Here is a 21,432-nt window from a genome sequence, read left to right on the forward strand (position 1 = left end):
TACTCTAGCTGCAAGGCACAGAATGAAGGGAAGTGGCAATAATAGATGAGCAGATAACCTGTTAAACTACTGAAGATGCTGGCTTGGGCAGTAAGGATTATAAGAGGTAGTGACAGTAAGGCTGAATCAAGAGATAGTGACATGAATTGCTTTTTGTCAGATGACAAGGGTGAGAGATGAGAAAATTAAGGATGACATCAGTGAAGCAACATCTAGAATGAACCCACCCATTATTCATATCTTACAGCTGAACCTAGTAAAAGACATATATAGAGATTTTTTTTAATTGAGGTGTAGCTGATTTACAATATTAGTTTCAGATGCAAAACACAGTGATCCAAAATTTTTATAGGTTGTACTCCACTCAAAATTTTTATAGATTATACTCCATTTAAAGTTTTTGTAAAATATTGACTATATTTCCCTGTGCTGTACAGTATGTCTTTGTAGCTTATTTATTTTACACACATTAGTCTGTACCTCTTAATCTCCTACCCTTGTCTTGTCCCTTCTGCCTTCCTTCTTCCCACTGGTCACTGCTGGTTTGTTCTCTATATCTGTGAGTCTATATTTTGCTATATTCTGTTATTACTTATATGTGGACTAAAAAAAATATGTATTTGTCCTTCTCTGACTTATTCACAAACCATAATACTCTCCAGGTCCATCTATGTTGTTGCAAATGGCAAAATTTCACTTTTTAAATATTCCATTCCATATATATATATATATATATATATATATACACACACACATACACACCACATCTTCCTTATCCACTATTTTGACCCACTTGTTTTTGCTATTGTTTCCTTTGCCTTAGGAGACATATCCAGAAAAAAATATTGCTACAGTCTATATCAAAAAGTATTCTGTTTTCTTCCAGGACTTCTGTGGTTTCCAGTATTACTTTTAGGTCTTTAATCTATTCTTAGTTTTTTAGTTTTATTTTTATATGTTGTGACAAAATGTTCTATTCTTATTCTTTTACATGTGGCTGTCCAATTTTCCCAGCATCACTTGTAAGAGACTGTCTTTTCTCCATTGTATATTCTTGCCTGCTGTGCCATAGATTAATTGACCATAAGTGTGTGGGTTTATTTTTGGGCTCTCTGACCTTGTTCTGTTCCATTGATCTGTGTGTCTGTTTCTGTGCCAGTAGCATACTGTTTTAATTGCTAGAGCTTTGTAATATAGTCTGAAGTCAAGGAGCATCATAACTCTAGCTCTGTTCTTCTTTCTCAAGATTTCTTTGGCTAATTAAAAAGAATGAAATAATGCCATTTGTAGCAACATAGTTAGACTTATATATTGTTATACTGAGTGAAGCAAGTCAGACAGAGGACTAATATTGTATGACATGTGAAATCTAAAGAAATTATACAAATGAACTTATTTACAAAACAGACTCACAGACTTAGAGAAATAACTTATGGTTGCCAGGGGGAAGAATTTGGAGGGAGGTAGAGTTAGGGAGTTTGGGATGGACATGTACACACTGCTGTATTTAAAATGGATAACCAACAAGGGAACTCTGCTCAATGTTATGTGCAGCCTGGATAGGAGGGGAGTTTGGGGAAGAATGGATACATATATATGTATGGTTGAGTCCCTTTGCTGTCCACCTGAAACTATCACAACTTTGTTAATCAGTTAAAAAAAAAAAGATTGCTTTAGCTATATGGCAGATTAATAAAACACTCAGCATGAATTTGCAGCTTAAATTACTCTGTTTAGGCAATTCTAAGTGATAAATAAAACTAGAAGAGAGTTTAGTTAGCTGTCAACTTTAGTATGCCCCTAAAAGTTTAGTAACTTGTTCAGTCATAGACTCAGACTCTGAGTAGGAAAGAACCAAAAAGGTTATCTACGCCAGCGAAACCATTTTTCTAGAGTAACATATACCTAATACCTGTGAATAAATGACACCAAAAAATATGTGAAAATACTAGGCTTCCAGGGTCATTTAGAGCAAATTAATACAGAAATGACTTGTCAAAAATATACAAGAGACATCAGAATGATAAATAATCCACTCCGTAAAGCAGTTGGCTTGGCTTTGGCTCATTTGCTACACCACTCAAAGGAAAGAGAAACTCAACAGGAGCATTCATATGAATGTGAAAATAGCTTCAACATAAAGCAAACTAAATGTGTCAGATGGAAAGAACAGTGATTTGACTGCAAGCCTCATTTTACTCTCCAGGGTGGTATTTACCTTTCATAAGTGAACTTAGGAAATGAGTCCAAGAATACTGCCTATAATTCCAAGACACTGAATGTGTGCTCTGGAAAAATCAATTTGCAAATATATTGAGGGTTTTTATGACCCTGCTGGCTGTCTTTTTTTTTTTTTAACAGTAGAACAACTAATAAGCACATGGAATGTGGCCAAATTTCACTGAATATCAGATGGTAACATTAAAATTTTTATTCTGCTTTTATAACCAGTTGAATTTTGAGCTATCTGAATCCTACACCTGCCTTTCTTTAATACTGAGTCATACCCATCCTATTTTTAATGTAAGGGAAAAGCTGATGGCTGAAAATAAGTAAGATAATGGGTTAAAATAAATATAAAGATTTATACATAATATATAATGATTTATACCTTATAAAGTGCTTTTACATTTTTGTCTTACTCTTCAAACAAGCCTCCAGGAATCTCAGACCAATTTTGATTGCTACCTTTTACAGATGAGGATGCTAAGGCTCAGAGAGGTCATATGACCTTTCTTCTGTTACACAGCTGTGATTGGAAGAACTAGAACTTAACTCAAGATTGACACTTCACTTGGTGTCCAATTCCACTAAGCTGTCTTTCTAAAATTACTTATGAATAATAATAATAGTCATATCCTATCAGAGATTACTATATGCCAGGTAAGATCATTACATACATTACCTTATGTAGTCCCCAAAACAATGCTATAAGGTAAATACTATTATCCCTTTTTTAATAAATAAGGAAACTGAAATTTGGAAGAATTAAATGACTTACCCAAGGTCTGTAGTAGCTAATGAGCAAAAGAATAAAACTTGAACTTATCCAGAGCCAAGCTCTTAACTGTTACTCATACTAATAGTTAAACAGTATTTGATTATTATCAGAAACCTAAAGCATTTTGAATCAAATACATGTGTAAAGGCAACCTGTAGTAAATGTCTTCATACAGTACACAGTGAAAATACTCAGTGTTTGGTTTTGTTTTTTAAAATAAAACAAACCTTCATAGCCATAATCTCCAAATGTTTACTTTAAAAATACCATTAGAGAACTGATTAGTGAGGCTGTGGCATGAGAAGGCCCCCAGACATATGCCATAAAAGACTGTGGAACAGCTGCATTTTAAACCTCTTTCAGGGAAATGCTCAAGATCTCACAGCCACGTGGAAGCCAGGAGCAGCAACAGCACCCAGGCCTGCTGGGGAAATACTTTATGACCCGAGGTCAAAAAGTTGACTCTTTTCATTCGTGTCTTCAAAAAGTATTTGACCTTCTACCTGGCTTAGAGTGAAAAGGCTAGATACACAGAGGTGAATAAAACCTCCATGGCCTCTGCCCTTCTGCATCTCTCAGCCTGCAAAGGGGAGAGAGATGGGACACATGTCACCTAAGGGCTGAAAATACGAAGTCCAGGATCCAAGGAAGAATAACACAGGAACATATTTAGACTTGGGAGCTGGGGAAAGTCATGCCATTTATGCTCAGGCCTCATAGGTGCCATCAGCAATGAAAACGGGAAGGAAAAGAGGAATCCAAGCAAAGGGTACAACATCTGCAAGGGCCTTGAGGTAGGAAAAGGCCTAACACATTTGAGGACATGGAAGAAGATCAATGCCCCGGAGCCTGATGAGCTGGTGGTGACTGAGGCAGGTCCATGATGAAGTGAGAAATGCTTCATCATAGGCCAGAATATAGGATTTGGATTTCATTCTAAAAAAAAAAAAAAATTTGAAGCCTTTGAAAGATTTTAAGCAAGTCTGGCCTAATTTTTTTTTTAAACACATCTGCTATGTAGAGAAGGATTGGAGGGAAAACAAGAATAAACTGAAGGGGATGAGCTAGGATATTATTGCTATAGTCCAACTAAGCCACATGATGACAAGGCTAGGACCTGGGCCATAGTTTTAGGAAAGTCGATGGTATCTGATGGCTTGGAGGTAGGATGGAGAAGAGTTGAGTCAAGAATGACACCCAGGTTCCAAGTGTAAGCAAGTGGGTGGTGGAAAAAGGAACAGGATGGGTTTTAAAACTATCAAGAACTCAGGCCATTTGTCAGTACATAAGTCTGGAGCTCTGAGGAAAGATTGTGACTTGGCATATAAAAATGAGTGTTATCACTCAAGAGGTGAGTCCTGAATATCAGAGAAAGGGAACACCAGAGAATAGATGTGATTCCCTAGGGAGAACGTGAAAGAGAGCAAAGAAGGGGCTCAGGATTGAGCCCCAAAGAACAACATTTTGAAGAGGAACAGTGTTTTAGAAGGTTGCCTCTGACCTCTTCCTTCCTAGAGATCTCCAAGCTGTTCTATCTGTTCTAATCTAAAACTGCCTACATATTCAGCCGTGGCCCTCTAGCATATTTGTTTGGTTTTACCATAAAATATTTTAATCCTTGCAGTTTACTATCAGTGGATAAAAGAAACTTTCCTATAATGCAGATTGGCTGACAAGCTTTTATAAACAAGTGACCCCACACATTTAGAGCCCCTTTACTCTTAGCACGTGACACACACGGTGTTTGTGGCCAAGAGAGTCCCACATCTAAGACATTATCCTAATACAACTCAGCCATAAAAAAGAATGACATAATGTCATTTGCTGCAACATGGATGGACCTGGAGATCTCACACTCAGGTGAACAAAGACGTACCACGTATATGTGAAATCTTTAAAACAATAAAAAAATACAATGAACTTATTTCCAAGACAGAAAGAGACTCACAGACATGGAAAACCATGCATATGATTATAAAAGGGAAAACAGGGGTGAGGGAAGGAGAAATCAGGAGATTGGAATTGATACACTACTATATATAAAATAATCAACCAGGGCCTACTGTATAACACAGGGAACTATACTCAATATTTTATAATAACATATAAGAGAATCTGAAGAATATATATGTGTGTGTATATACATGTATATATAAAATGACTTTGCTGTACACCTTAAATTAACACAACATTGTAAATCAACTTTCCTTCAGTAAAAAAATACATATATATAAATTGAAAAAAAGACATTATCCCAAGCATTGCTACTTATTTGAGGACATATAACTACAGGCTAGACCAAGAGGCACACATGACTAAGCAACACAAGTCAAAATACAGAGCTATAATAAAAGATATAAACAAATTGCTAGGAGAATTCACTGGAAGATGTAATAAACTCCAATGGAGGAGAGCTTGCAAAGCTTCTTGGAAGTGCATATTTAAAGTGGCTTCTGAAGAGAGTCGGATTTAAGACTGGGCAGTGTGATGATACTTGCTGTGCTCACGACTGTGGCCTTTATCCTAGAGACAATAGGGTACCACTGGAAGTGTTGTGGTAGGAGAATAATACAGTCAGATGGGAGTTAGGTAACCCTACTGGTAGAAAAGGGAGTTAGTGGGAGGAGAGTTTGAACATGAGGAACTCAGTTATGAGACACAATGAGGGCCTGAACCCGGGCAGAGACAACAGAAAGTTGAGGGCAGATGTGAAGAACATTTTAGAAGTGTAACAACCAGATTAACTCTATAGAGGGAGTGAGATTGTGAACTTGCGTGCAATCACTAACAAAAATATAGACCCTAAGAGGAGAAAAATAAAATTAGAGATTGAAATAGGTCAATCTGTAGTGCTTCAGTATTTGTCAGTAATGAGGAAGAGAAATGTAGGCTAATGATCTTAATGTGGTATAGAAGTGGCCTGAGTGAACATAAACCACAGGCTTACTAGCTGTGTAAGCTTGACTAACCTATTTAACTTCTGTGCCTTAATTTCCTGGCCCCTATTAGGATAAGAGTAACATATGTCATAGAGTTGTTGCTAGAATTAAATGAATTACTCTATGTAAATCACTTAAAATAGTGACTGGCAAGCCCATAGTAAGCACTCAGCTATTATTATTAATAGTAGTGTTAAGAGAAATGGGGGCAGGGATATAAATTAGGAGTTCAGGATTAACATATACACTACTATATATAAAATGCTGGCCACCCACTCCAGTATTCTTGCCTGAAAATCCCCATGGACAGAGGAATGTGGTGGGCTACAGTTCATGTGGTCATAAAGAGTTGGACACAACTGAGCAACTAAACAGTAACAATATATATAAAACAGGTAAACAACAAGGACCTACTCCGTAGCACAGGGAACTATACTCAATATCTTGTCATTACTATACTGGAGAATGGAATGGCAAACCACTTCGGCATTCTTGCCTTGAGAAGCCCATGAACATGTAAGAAAAGGCAAAAAGATATGACACTGAAAGATGAACACCCCAAGTCGGTAGGTGTCCTATATGCTACTGGTGAAGAGCAGAGAAATAGCTCCAGAAGGAATGAAGAAGCTGGGCCAGAGCAGAAACAATGCCCAGTTGTGGGTATGTCTGGTGGTGAAAACAGTCTGATGCTGTAAACAACAGTATTGCATAGGCACCTGGAATGTTAGACCCATGAATCAAGGTTAACTGGAAATGGTCAAATAGGAGATGGCAAGAGTGAACATCAACATTTTAGGAATCAGTGAAATAAAATGGATGGAAATGGGCGAATTTAATTTAGATGACCATTATATCTACTACTGTGGGCAAGAATCCCTTAGAAGAAATGGAGTAGCCCTCACAGTAACAATAGAGTCCAAAATACACTACCTGGGTGCAGCCTCAAAAACAACAGAATGATTTTTATTCGTTTCTGAGGAAAACCATTCAACATTACAGTAATCTAAATCTATGCTCCAACCACTAATACTGAAGAAGATGAAATTGAATGGTTCTATGAAGACCTACAAGATCTTCTAGAACTAACACCAAAACAAAAAGATGTCCTTTATATCATAGAGGAGTGGAATGCAGAAGTAGGAAATCAAGAGATACCTGGAGTAACAGGCAAATTTGGAGCACAAAATGAAGCAGGGCAAAGGCTAACAGAGTTTTGCCAAGAGAACACACTGGTCATAACCAACACCCTCTTGCAACAATACAAGGAACAACTTTACACATGGACATCACCAGATGGTCAGTACCAAAATCAGATTGATTATGTTCTTTGCAGTCGAAGATGGAGAAGCTCTATACAGTCAGCAAAAACAAGACTGGGAGTTGACTGAGGTTCAGATCACCAACACCTTATTGCAAAATTCAGATTTAAATTGAAGAAAGTAGGGAAAACCACCAGGCCATTCTGGTATGACCTAAATCAAATCCCTTAGGATTATACAATGGAAGTGACAAATAGATTCAAGAGATTGGATCCAATAGAGTACCTGAAGTACGATGAGGTTCATCATATTGTTCAGGAAGCAGGGACCTAAACCATCCCTAAGAAAAAGAAATGTGACAAGGAAAAATGGTTGTCTGAGGAAGCCTTACAAATAGCCAAGAAAAGAAGAGAAACAGAAGGCAAAGGCGAAAAAGAAAGATATACCCATCTGAATGCAGAGTTCCAAATTGCAAGGAGAGATAAGAAAGCCTTCTTCAGTGAATAATGCAAAGAAATAGAGGAAAACAATACAATGGAAAAGACTTAGAGATCTCTTCAAGAAAATTAGAGATACCAAGGAAACATTTCATGCAAAGATGGGCACAATAAAGGACAGAGATAGTATGGACCTAAAAGAAGCAGAAGATATTAAGAAGAGGTGGCAAGAATGCACAGAAGAACTGTACAAAAAAGATCTTAATGACCCAGATAATCACGATGGTGTGCTCACTCACCTAGAGCCAAACATCCTGGAGTGTGAAGTCAAGTGAGCCTTAGGAAGCATTACTATGAACAAAAGCTAATGGAGGTGATGGAATTCCAGCTGAGTTATTTCAAATCCTAAAGGTTGATGCTGTGAAAGTGCTGCACTCAATATGTCAACAAATTTGGAAAACTCAGCAGTGGGTGGCCACAGGACTCAAAAGGTCAGTTTTCATTCCAATCCCAAAGAAGGGCAATGCCAAAGAATGTTCAAACTTCACACAATTGCACTCATCTCACACACTAGCAAGGTAATGCTCAAGATCCTACAAACTAGGCTGCAATAGTATGTGAACCAAGACCTTCCAGATGTACAAGCTGGATTTAAAATGGGTAGAGGAACCAAAGATTAAATTGCCAACATTCACTTGATCATAGAGAAAGCAAGGGAGTTCCACAAAAACATCTACTTTTTCTTCATTGACTGTGTGAAAGTCTTTGACTGTGTGAATCACAACAAACTGTGGAAAATTCTAAAGAGATGGGCATGCAAGACCACCTTAGCTGCCTCCTAAGAAACCTGTATGCAGGTCAAGAGGCAACAGTTAGAATATTACATGGCACAACAGGCTGGTTCAAGATTGGGAAAGATGTACGTCAAGGCTGTATATTGTCACCCTGCTTATTTAACTTATATGCAGAGTACATTATGTGAAGTGCCGGGCTGGATGAAGCACAAGCTGGAATCAAGACTGTTGGGAGAAATATCAATAACCACAGATACGCAGATGACACCACCCTTACCACAGATACGCAGATGACACCACCCTTATGGCAGAAAGTGAAGAAGAGCTAAAGAGCTTCTTGATGAAAGTGAAAGAGGAGAGTGAAAAAGTTGGCTTAAAAGTCAACATTCAAAAACTAAGATCACGGCATTCAGTCCCATCACCTCATGGCAAATAGATGGGGAAACAATGGAAACAGTGACAGACTTTATTTTCTTAGGCTCAAAAATAACTGCGGACAGTGACTGTAGCCATGAAATTAAAAGATACTTGCTCCTTGGAAGAAAGGCTATGACCAACCTATACAGCATATTCAAAAACAGAGACATCACTTTGATAACAAAGGTCCAGATAGTCAAAGCTATGGTTTTTCCAGTAGTCATGTACAGATGTGAGAGTTGGGCCTTAAAAAAGGCTGAGTTCTGAAGATCAATGCTTTCAAACTGTGGTGCTGGAAAAGACTCTTGAGAGTCTGTTGGACTGCAAGGAGATCCAACCAGTCAATCCTGAAGGAAATCAGCTCTGAATGTTCATTGGAAGGACTGATGCTGAAGCTCCAATATTTTGGCTACTTGATGCGAAGAACTGACTCATTAGAAAAGACCCTGATGCTGGGAAAAATTGAGGGCAGGAGGAGAAGGTGGCAACAGAGGATGAGTTGGTTGGATGGCATCGTCGACTCAACTGACGTGAGTTTGAGCAAACTCTGGGAGATAGTGAAGGACCGGGAAGCCTGGCGTGCTGCAGTCCATGGGGTCACAAAGATTTGGACACAACTGAGCAACTAAACAACAACAACAACCTGTATATATGTGTGTGTGTGTGTGTGTTTATGTGTGTATATGTATGTTTGTGTACATATATAAAAATATATATCAAACACTTTGCTCAAAAAAAAAAACACTTTGCTCTACATTTGAAACTAATACAACACTGTAAATCAATTCTTATACACTATACATCAATTCTTAAAAAATGATGTAAATTTTTAAAAAAGAAAATAGGTGAGAAGAGAGCCAAGAACAGCACCCGGAAGATCCTGGGTTTAGGAGGCCAGTGGGCTGAGCAGCAGCAGCCAGATGTGCTAGAATACAGTGATGGGAGAGGTCAGAACGACAGCATCACTGAAATCTCTGTGTGTCACACTGGTTTATACTTCAGAACACTTTGTTATTTTGTATCACTTGTTTCTCATAGTATCCCTGGGAAACCAGTAGAATAGGTATTCTCATTCCTCTTTAATACAGAGAGCAGAATCAATGAGGTTGTAGTTAATGACAGGAACGGATTTTAACTCCGACTTCCTGATTCTGCTTCCAGGAAATCAGAACTCTGGTATGAATTACTTCACCCTAAATTCAGGACCCTGACCTCCAGAATATTTTCCAGAATTCATCTGGAGTAGATAATGCTTTTATATAGCATTTCTTTCCACTTTTCTTACCCTTAAAAAAAAATCCCTAATTAACTAAAAGTGGGGCTCAATAGCCAGGCAGCTTGACTTCCAGTTCCAGCTCTCCCGCATGCTGAATACACTTCCAGTGTAACAGCCCTGTGGCTCTGTTTCCTTATTTGTAAAATGGAAGAAATAGCACCTCATTGTTATTAGGATTGAACAAGCTAATCCACCTTAGAACAGTGCCTGGCACATCAAAAACATGTAATAATGATGACAATATTTAGTTGCCCTACCAAGTTAACTATAAAACTTGAGCACTGTATTTTCCTTCCACTGTCAACATGTACATCAATATTTTCCCAATAATTTCTTTTTTTAAAACTGGCCCTTTTACCTCAGATATTTTTTTAATCAGAAGTCACTAGAAGAGAACAAGCAAAAATTAAGTCCTGCTTTTTGGTATTAGTTGAGGAACAAATCTACATAAACTGGGAATTATTTTTTAATTATACAATTAGCATTACATAAAGTAATTAGAATTAATGCTTAGGAAAAAATATTCTTAGCCTCATGACTTCCTTAACAAGAGAGAAAAAGAGAACGGAATGGAAGAGAGAAGTGGGTTAGGAAGAGAAGAACTAGAATAACAAATTCTCTGTTCTCAGTGGGCTATAGCAAAGGCATATCAGAAAAGGCTTTCTTTAAGGCGTAACAGAGCTCAGTCTTTAAATGAGTAAAAGTTAGCCTGCAAAGGTGGATCTCACTAGGGAGAAGATAGCCCAAAGTTTCAAGAAGATGGCATTTGAAACACACTTAGAGGGTAAGGAGGAGTTAGAGATAAACGAAGATGGAGCAAAGAAAAGGAAATTGGAAACCAATTGGGATGATGACTGGCATGTAGTCTAGATTCGCTAGATCTTCCAAGTGTGATCTGTGGACCAGCAGTATCAGCATCACCCGGGAATCTTACTAGAAATGCAGAAACTCCTGGCTCACCCTGACCTACTCGATCAGAATCCACTTTTGAAGATCCCTGGGTGATAGGTATGCACTTTAAGCCTTGGGAAGCACTGCTTCAGAACATATTACTGGCTCTTAATCTGGGTGGAACACTGGAATCATCTACAGGTTTTTTTTTTTTTAAGTTTTTATGCTGTGCGCCACCCAGCTGATACAGGATATGGCCTGGATACTGGGATTTTTTTAAATCTCCCCAGATAACTCTAATGTGTATCCAAGTTTGAGAACCAGTGGAGACTGCTAAACAGTGATTTTCAGTGGAGAGTATGGGCAGTAGGCATGAAAAGGTTTATTGGGCTGAACTGCAGAGAGCTAAAGGTGTAAGGTGTGTGTGTGTGTGTGTGTGTGTGTGTGTGTGTGTGTGAGAGAGATGTTGCTGTTAGTTTGTTTTTAGCTCGGTACTAGTGGTTAAGTACCACTATGCAGAGAGCTGAAGGTGTAAGGGGTGTGTGTGTGTGTGTGTGTGTGTGTGTGTGTGTGTGTGTGTGAGAGAGAGAGATGTTGCTGTTAGTTTGTTTTTAGCTCGGTACTAGTGGTTAAGTACCACTATGCAGAGAGCTGAAGGTGTAAGGGGTGTGTGGGTGTGTGTGTGTGTGTGTGTGTGAGATGTTGCTGTTAGTTTGTTTATAGCTAGGCACTAGCAGTTAAGTACCACTATGCAGAGAGCTGAAGGTGTAAGGGGTGTGTCGTGTGTGTGTGTGTGTGTGTGTGTGTGAGAGAGAGATGTTGCTGTTAGTTTGTTTTTAGCTAGGTACTAGCGGTTACGAGTACCACTATGCAGAGAGCTGAAGGTGTAAGGATGTGTGGGTGTGTGTGAGTGTGGATGTGTGTGAGAGAGATGTTGCTGTTAGTTTTGTTTTTAGCTCGTACTAGTGCGTTAAGTTACCATTATGCAGAGACCCGCTGAAGGATGTAAGGGTTGTGGTGTGTGGTGTGTGTGAGATGTTGCGTTAGTTTTTTTAAGCTTAGGCCACTAGCGGTAAGTTACCACTATGCCAGAGAGCTGAAGGTGTAAGGGGTGTGTGTGTGTGTGTGTGTGTGTGTGTGTGTGTGTGTGTGTGAGTGTGTGTGTGTGAGAGAGATGTTGCTGTTAGTTTGTTTTTAGCTAGGTACTAGCGGTTAAGTACCACTATGCAGAGAGCTGAAGGTGTAAGGAGTGTGTGTGTGTGTGTGAGTGTGTGTGTGTGAGAGAGATGTTGCTGTTAGTTTGTTTTTAGCTAGGTACTAGCGGTTAAGTACCACTATGCAGAGAGCTGAAGGTGTAAGGAGTGTGTGTGTGTGTGTGAGTGTGTGTGTGTGAGAGAGATGTTGCTGTTAGTTTGTTTTTAGCTAGGTACTAGCGGTTAAGTACCACTATGCAGAGAGCTGAAGGTGTAAGGAGTGTGTGTGTGTGTGTGAGTGTGTGTGTGTGAGAGAGATGTTGCTGTTAGTTTGTTTTTAGCTAGGTACTAGCGGTTAAGTACCACTATGCAGAGAGCTGAAGGTGTAAGGAGTGTGTGTGTGTGTGTGAGTGTGTGTGTGTGAGAGAGATGTTGCTGTTAGTTTGTTTTTAGCTAGGTACTAGCGGTTAAGTACCACTATGCAGAGAGCTGAAGGTGTAAGGAGTGTGTGTGTGTGTGTGAGTGTGTGTGTGTGAGAGAGATGTTGCTGTTAGTTTGTTTTTAGCTAGGTACTAGCGGTTAAATACCACTATGCAGAGAGCTGAAGGTGTAAGGGATGTGTGTGTGGGTGTGTGTGCATGTGTGATGTTGCTGTTAGTTTCTTTTTAGCTACACACTAGGGGTAAAGTACCACTATTACATGAACCTATAAAGGAAAGGTTGGTTTTAACCTAAGTATATATTCCTGACTTGAAAACGTGACAAAGAAAAGTGCAACATTCATCTGTGAAATATAAACTGCCTTGAAAATCCTATGAATAGTTCTTTTTTGATATTTTAAATTTCTTAAAACAAATGTATACTGAAATAACTAAATAAAACGATGGTTTTTCTGAGTTGTTTTCTACTACATTTGGGTTTGAATAGCATGAAAACCCAAAGACAGATTTCTAATTGCAGATGCTTCAAACTCAGATTTAAACCCAGACACAGAAGATGACTCAAATTCTATTTCTGAAATGTCATCTTGAGGAAGCCTGCTCTTGCACCTTTCCATCAGATGGCGATCTCATCACAGTTTATACAGACTGTCACTATTGTGTAACAGCCCAGAGCCTCTCAGCCAGGATGTCCATGCTCTTTGTGTAACACTGTCCTTGGCATACACTTTTGTCCAATGAATAACATTCTTGCACCCCATGTGGTTGGGGCCTATACATCCTGGCTGTGTGACCAAGAACAAGATAGATATAAAAGGGGAAATAACACTCAACTTTTTAAACGATCATTCACGTTATACCCGAATATAAGTAGGTATAAGTAATAGATTTTTTTTTAAATTATATAAACGTATCCACTATTTCTAGCAAGATAATGTTTGCTTGCATTGAGGTGATAAGAGAAAGACCTTGCTTCTTACTGCAAGATTAAGTGGGAAGTTGGATTATTGGTTTTTGGAAGATGAGGCCAAACAGAGCTGAACTGGTTTGTAGTGATGATTGCATATCTATATACATTTATTATTAACCTATATTTACAATAGATAAATTATATGGTATATAAATTCTGTATCAGTTAAGCTGTAAAAAGTTGAGGGGGGCGGTGTTCAATTAGAAGAAAATTGCCGAGAAGTTTCCCTAAGAAAACAAAGTGAGATCACTGGAGTAACATTATCATAGAACCATCTAAGAAGCCTGGTGCCTGGAAGATTAGGAATAGACAGTAAAAGCAGAGGTGAGAAAATCTTGATCTTCTTACTCTAATGTGCACACTCTCTGGAACACGGTCTGATCAGATGACTCACTTTCCTTCTCTGGAACTGCTGCAGAGTCATGGGTGTGGGGCAGGTGTTCAGATCACCCCAGAAGGAATTGATACTTTGATGTTCTTGGCTCCAAGCATTAGTGACCTGGGACATGGAGGTCAGTAGGCTTTTAACACAAAAAAGGAAGGCAGAACCATAGTGGGGCAGACAGAGGAAGTACCGCACTGACATGTTTATAGACCCCCAGGATATTCCATCTAAAGGCAAAGAGACTTGACTGGGGTACATAAACAACCTCAAGGTCACTGTGAACAATCTTAAACCCCAACAGAAGCAGAATTCTAAAGGTTCTTCTGAACCAGCAGAAATAGTCTGTGGCATGTATGTGAATGAATAGGGTTGTTCCCAAAATTAATCTTGCCTGACTCGCCTTTTCTCTAGGGGCTATGTCTTGTTCTCAGACAGGCACTCAGGTCTGTCACCTTTTCACACTGAGCAGGAGGAATGGACGTATGCAGGAAGAACTTTGTGTTGTGGAGGAGGCATTCCTACCAAGAACAATTCCGCATAGGAGTGTGAAAACCTCTGGCAAAGGAGGTTAATTTATTTTGATGTATTGAGACTGGTTATAAAACATTGATACTTTATGCAGGTATAATCAGATAGGACAAGATGTTCTCAGTGGAGCCTCCATAAAAAATCTCAAATAAAATTAATCTATCCTGTCATGACTGATGTGAGGCAGGAGAAAAAAAATATTCTTTGCAATGGCATAAAATAGTCATGAGTTTGCATTTGCATATAAAAGCAATTTCATAGTAACCAAAGTAATGAGACTGTTCTCCCTTTATGAAAGGTAGCATTTTGTGAGGTGAGAGAAACTTGGCATAAAACATACAGGCATGACTCAGGTGCTCCATCCTGACTCTGTATCCCTGGTCCTGTGTGCCCTTAAAACCCATACATTTTGATGGAAACCTCAGAGCACCACTGTCAGCCTCTTAATAAATCACAGATAAGACTGAGGTCCAGAGGTCTCCAGGTGGCTTTCCCTAGTACCTGAGTGAGTGACCTAAGCAACAGAAACAGAACCAGAAGAGGGTCTTTCTAACTCAATCCCCGAAACCCCTAACACAGAAAGCAATGTTCTGTGGAGGATCCAGGGTCACCCAGAGAAGGTCACTGCCTTCTAAGAGCTTTCCAGCACACCTCAGGGCTTTGTCCTCTGACACATCTAGCGAATCACCTCAGTCAAAAGCATGTTAAACCACCCCATTAGGAAGTTGAGGTCCCCCATTCTCTGAGGCTTTTCTGTTGAATGGCAAGGGAGACTACAACAACTTCTTTAAAAAAAAGGGTGGGGTGCGGGAAAGAAAGCTAAACTCAACACCTATTGTTTCTCTTTCCACAGGATCATGTGTTTTTACTGCCAGTATTGAGAAATTCATGGAAGTTGTCAGCAGGAAGTAAAAATTTACAGAGAAGGGTGTATGTGTTTGCCGCTTCCACACATTAATGGCATGATTTTTTTTTTAATGCAAAAAGAAAAAGAAAAAAACCCACCCACATTTTAATTTAGCATGAGCCAATTTACAGAGCATGGAAATTCACTTTCATTCCCAGGATTGGCACGTATGCAATTAGCAATGCAGTGTATATACAAGAAGCCATGCTGTTAACAGTTTATCTCAAGTAATTTGGTGTCATTTAAAAAAGGAAGAAATTTCTGCCACCAGAAGGGACAGAAGGAGGAGGAGATGGAATGATCAAATCATGGAGAAACACTAAAATTACTAAATCCACAACAGCTCGCCTTATTTTTCTTGGACCCAAACTGTCAGGGTATAAACACTATTTGTTTCTTTTTTAAAACATCTATAGTTTTGCTGTAAATAATAACACTGTATAAATTCTAACAGAAAAATAGAATAAATGTTGATAAGGCACTGCCTCTTAGAACACAAACAGAATATTGCAAATGCATTTAACATAATAGGGATCTCAAGTGACTTCACCCTAGAAGAGGGAGGAGGGGTAATGGGGGGGGGGACCTTCACTGATTCTTGTATATTAGCAATTATAATGTTTGTATATGCAAAACTGCTAGCTTGATTTAAAAGAAAAAACAAATCTTTAAAATCTGCTGCAAATTTAAATAATTCCCCAAATGAGGAATTCTGTAGTTCTGTGAAAAAATTTTTTCTTCAGAATACTAATATTTTGATGCATGTGTATCACCTTATTTTGATTAAATCTTTTCCAATTTTGCAAACACTACAGTATACTGCAACACAGAAGATTTTATCTGTAAACACAAAGCCCTTCATCTAATATTTGTTGCTATTGCCAATTTTTCAATGAAATGATCTAAAAATGAAAAAAAAAAAATCTATACAGTAGTTGCTTTAGGGGGAGGGGGGTGCTGTTAGTGCTTAAAAGGGTAATGCTTGCCGCTTTAGAGGTGGATGGTGCTCAAAAGAGGCCCCCGTCAGGGGGGCTTTAAATGGACTGAACAGAAATTCTTAGCTGGTAGAATGGCAGCACGCTGTAAACTTACTCCTGTATTGTGTACTGGCTATAAGATGTAGACACCTTTCAGTAAGCCAATCATTTGTAACCATTCTCGCCATGTCATATTAGGTTAATAAGGCTGCTGTGTTTTAAAGGGCATTTTTATTTGGGTTTTGGTGAAATTCTTTAATTTGTTGATTATATTCATATAAAATCAGCATTCATTGACACATAGCTCTAATGACATATGTATGAAAAACCATACACTGGATGACCTAGTCGATTATTTAAGCAAAAATAAATTGTGTTAAACTCTTCACCTGTCTGTGCTCTACAGTGTCCTTGTGTTCTCTGGCAAAACGTAACTATCTTAACCCCTTGTCACGTGGCCACCAGCATTCATTGTGCTTCTGCCTCTGATCACTGAAGAGAGTCCCCAGTGTTCAGCCATGCCCTGCCGACTCCCAACTTAACACAAATTCTGTGCATTTCGTGGAGAAGCCAAAAATTACAGACTGACTGACAAGTGATCTTTGCCCACATCTGGTTTGAGCTGCCCCCCAAACGTGGAGAATTAACAGCTGTTAACAGCTGACGTGTCCAGAAGTTGTAAAAGAGCACCTCCAGGAACCATCCAGACACCATAGGCTTATAGCCCATAAAGCAGTTGTTGACATTCACTGTCGGTGCTTGAAAGCTGGGAGATTTCACCCAAATTTCTAACTTCTCTGGAAAAGCATGATTTGCAACCGCAGGCCTCATTGCCAGAAGGCAACAAGCTGCTGCCCCCGCCCTCTCCAGCCAGGCCGGGGGTCTCCAGGTACCACAGTCCCAGCCCTACCTCTTAGGCCATGAGCCCTGACTGGCCTGGTAGGAGCTGGAGTCTGTGATCAGATGCCGCATGACAAGCTCAACAAGGGCAGAGACCGTGGCTGCTTTAATTCTTATTCTAGTCCAGAGCCCGGCATACAGTGATGGTGGTAGTAGCAACTGTGATCATCATTGCTAAAATTGGAACACTCACGATATGCCAGATAAGTATGTTGCCTTCATTAACTCAGTGCTTATAACTACTTTATGAGTAAATACTACCTTTGTATCTACTCATTATTTATATTCAGTGGGTGCTTAGAGCCATTTAGCAATGTCACAGGCCGCCTGTCATTTAGGATTATTGCCAAATGGGATGTTGTTCCCAATTGCGTTTCAATATAAACGCAGAACACATGTATGGGGAACCACTGTGCATAAATATTGAGGCCAGACTGCGTTTGCATAGTATCCCAAATAAAAAGGTATTTATTTGGCACACTTACCCCTGCACCAGAATCATCTACCACGAGCAAACCAAGACCCCCGAAAGATTTTTTTAAACTTGCCCCCAAAGCCTGTTTTTGTAAAACTAAAGTATCCTAGCTTCCCATTTAAGTGTTATGAATTTCTGACTCACAGTCCTTGACAGATATTTATCCTAAACTAGAAATCCAATGAAGTGTACTTATCTGCGTATTAAATGGCTGTTACTTTATGTTTGTATACCTGAAAACCTGACTTTAGGGACACATGATGGGCTAAACTTAAGGTCAAGCAAAAGTTCATAAATTTACTCAAAAAGAAGTATCCAAAGTAGGATAATCAAGATTTTACTTGCATATATATGTGTATCTGTATATATTTATACATGTATGCATGGATTGAATGCGGGCATATGTCATATACAGTCTTCAGCCTGCTGGCTTATAGAAATGTATTTTAGCCTTTCCTTGATTTATATTGCTGTAAAAAATAATGAACTGTGACTGATAGATTCCTGATATTTGCTGTGTTTTTCAATTTTATATTCCCACCAAATCCCTGAGTTTCTTAAATTTAAATGTATTATCATTATTGTATTGCCAAGTTATGGCACTATACTGTGCAGGATTATTTCACCATTTCTAAGAGGAATCTACTGAACACATAAGGAGCCAGCCTTCTATTAATAAATTCTGCCTTGGCATCCTGATGTTCCACCATATTCATTTTGGTATCATCCTAGGGTCCCATCAAGACATGTTTTTTTTCCAGGGCAAATAAACAAACAAACAAACAAAAATTGTTTGCTTGCCTTTATTATTATTATGAGCATCAGGTCATGTTCAGCTCTGTAACAGGGATATGTGAGCAGCCCAGAAATAAAACTCACAGGAATGATAACTCCTCCTGTGAGTCTCTGAAGAAGCCAGTGATCTAAATGCTAACTTCCCATCTGGATGACTCTGGGTATTCTTGATTTGTTAAAGAGGCCCTGGCACATTAAAAGGTATGTGGTTTCCAAGTCACATGGCATTGCTTCTCTCTCATGAATTAATGATTCAACAGTCCAGAAGTAAATATTTCCAGCACTGGGATTTGAGTTCTTGCAATCATGGAGACAAAATGTTTTCTGGCTAACCATGCATGAATACAAAATAAATAAATTAAAAAAAAAAAAAAACAGTGGACTCTGATGAGCATTCTTAGTAACAGGCCCAATAGCTTTCACTTTTTAAACAGAATTAAATGCAGATGGTTCAACACAGAGCAAAAAGAAATTCATCAATATAGCTGCCACACTCGATGACTGATAGTTATGAATAGTAAGGACAACTAGATGATTCTGCAGTGAGGAAATTTTATTCTTTATTCCTTGGTGCTTCCTGAGTTAAGGAATAAACATCCTGAAGGCTGCATTTGCAAAGAACATCCTGAGACTCCTTGCCAATTCCCAAGGAGTTCCAAAGCACAGTAGAGATGAATATCCTCAGATGGTTCTAAAGGAGTGAGAGGAACCACTTGGCCACAGGCGGTACCCCAGAAGCAAGAACTATTAGACTTTCCCAGGACCACTGTGGAACATCTTGCTGACATCCCAGAAAAACAAGTGATCTCCTTACCTAATTTCCCCTGCCATCCTCAACTGTCACCTTTCTCCCAACATCTAACTCAGGTAAGGGTGTAATTCTGACACCTGGGAGGGGATGATGATTTGCCAGCTTGTCAAAAGTTCCAGGCACACCACGAGGTCCTCACACCACACTGCACACAGTCTGAAGGGAGGGACTTTGTTTTGTTCTCTGCTGTATCCACAGAATCTAGAATTCTGCCTGACACCTCAGAGAGGTGCTCAATAAACATGCCTTGAGTATATGAATGAGCCAATCAACAAGTGTCAGAAGGCAAAGAATAGTAAATGGGAAATGTTACTCTGGGAACCACCTTGCGCACCATTCTTCACAGGCACAAACAACTTGTGAATCAAAGGAAAGAACTGTTGTTTGATCCTAATATGGGCTGTGTCACCATCCTGCAATAGCCCTGTCCAGTTGCATAATCCCCATGTTAGTCACAAACTCTTAAATAACTGGGTTTTACCTCATAAACAAACAGCACATCAGTCACACTGCTGAATCACGCGTCTTGCCCACGGCCCTGGGCTATAGTCCCCATGTTCGTCACTGATAGGCCACTGGAATCCACTCGAGAGAGTGGAGAACCCATCATGAACCATCATCTCTATGAAAAAAGTCAGCTGAGTCTCCTCGCTTTAAAACAAAAATGTTTAAAAGTCTGACCCCCTCAAGAGTTCCACCTCAGTGTTGTTGAGTGTTAGGCTCGTAAAGGACCAGAGGTCCAGAAATGACACCCAAGAAATTTTTGGACCAAATCCAGCCTACAGCAATGTTTTGTTTGGACCACAGAAAGCTTGAAAAAAAAAAAAGCCAAGATCTTTTAAAAATCAGGAGCTTGTAGATGAAAAGTGGAGCTCATCCTCCTTTTAAAATCTAAAGAGGTGGCAGTGCTGTTTCTGAAATGCCTGAGGTCAGCAACCAGGTAGAGCAGAAACACACCTGCCTTTGGACAAGCTTGTGTTTTACTGTTCACCACGGTCCTTCCTTTTCCTGTGGCTTCTCAGACTCAATCTACTTTATTCAAGAAGGTGAACTGATGAGATCCTGTTTAAATTCTTCCTTCTTTACACCAAGCCAAACATCTACCTCACTTTCATCCTGCCTCTCTTGGAGTCAATAAGAAAATGGAATCAAGGAATGAGTGACCGGGAAGAGGAAAATGAATCATGTGGCTCTCCAGATCCATCCATCCATCTCATTCAACAACATGTATTCACTACCTGCCACTTTTCAAGTGCTCTCCTAGGGACAGGATACATCAATTTCCTGCCCACTGCCTTCAAAATGAGGAGGACATAAACAGCTTCTCCATGAACTCTAAATCTAGGGCTCTTAAGGACAGGAAACCCTGGAATGACTTGTGGAAACAAAGCTGCTGCAACCCATCCCTAGCACTATGTGCTGGAGAACAAGGCAAGCCATGAAGGAAGGAGAGGAACCACCCGTGCTTCTGAGGGTAGCTCCCCTGCTTCCAAAGAACACCTGGTCTTCACAGTGAAACTGAAGCCTAACAGAAGTGTCAATTTCATTAGAAAACTTTAAAACATTTCAAAGGTATTTAAACAACTCCACAAGATAATACAAGCTGTCTTGCTCCCAAAGATTCTAGATTTAGGTGAAGACAGTTGAAACTTGCAACACACGCTCAGTGTTCTTCACCTTCCTTATGTTAAGTCCCTCCTAATTCTGACCTCCTCACTAAGCCTCCCCTGCTGATGCCAACTCACCCTGGCAGCTCAGGTGAACTAAATGAGCACCCCACGAGCACCCAGCATTCAAGTCTACATCCTTGAACACCCTGCACTTCAAGAACAACGACTGTGTTTTCCACAGTCCCAGGAGCAGAGCAGGGTGCATGGAGGGCGTCATACATACTCAGCTACAAAGGCCTCATCACTTATTGTTCTTTAGAGTTGTCTCACCAGACTCCAGTGATGCTGTGATAGGCACTGACGTCTCATTCTGGGCACACACACTGCACCCACTGGAGTCAGCGCCGAGGTACGGTGCCAAGCAGAG

At 39.6% G+C, this 21,432-nt stretch overlaps 1 protein-coding gene across 4 annotated transcripts in view; it reads left to right on the top strand.

Moving 5' to 3' along the window:
- The window catches only part of ANK3 (ankyrin 3), a 374,580-nt gene extending 357,778 nt beyond the window's left edge, over positions 1 to 16,802 (top strand). For all 4 annotated transcript variants that reach the window (XM_043476896.1, XM_043476897.1, XM_043476898.1 and 1 more), the window contains one exon: positions 15,384 to 16,802. The gene's annotated coding sequence lies outside the window, so the exon portion shown is untranslated. The remainder of the gene's footprint in view (positions 1 to 15,383) is intronic.
- Positions 16,803 to 21,432: the final 4,630 nt, after the last annotated feature.

This window comes from Cervus canadensis, chromosome 8, assembly GCF_019320065.1.
Source record: "Cervus canadensis isolate Bull #8, Minnesota chromosome 8, ASM1932006v1, whole genome shotgun sequence".
NCBI classification, from domain to species: domain Eukaryota; kingdom Metazoa; phylum Chordata; class Mammalia; order Artiodactyla; family Cervidae; genus Cervus; species Cervus canadensis.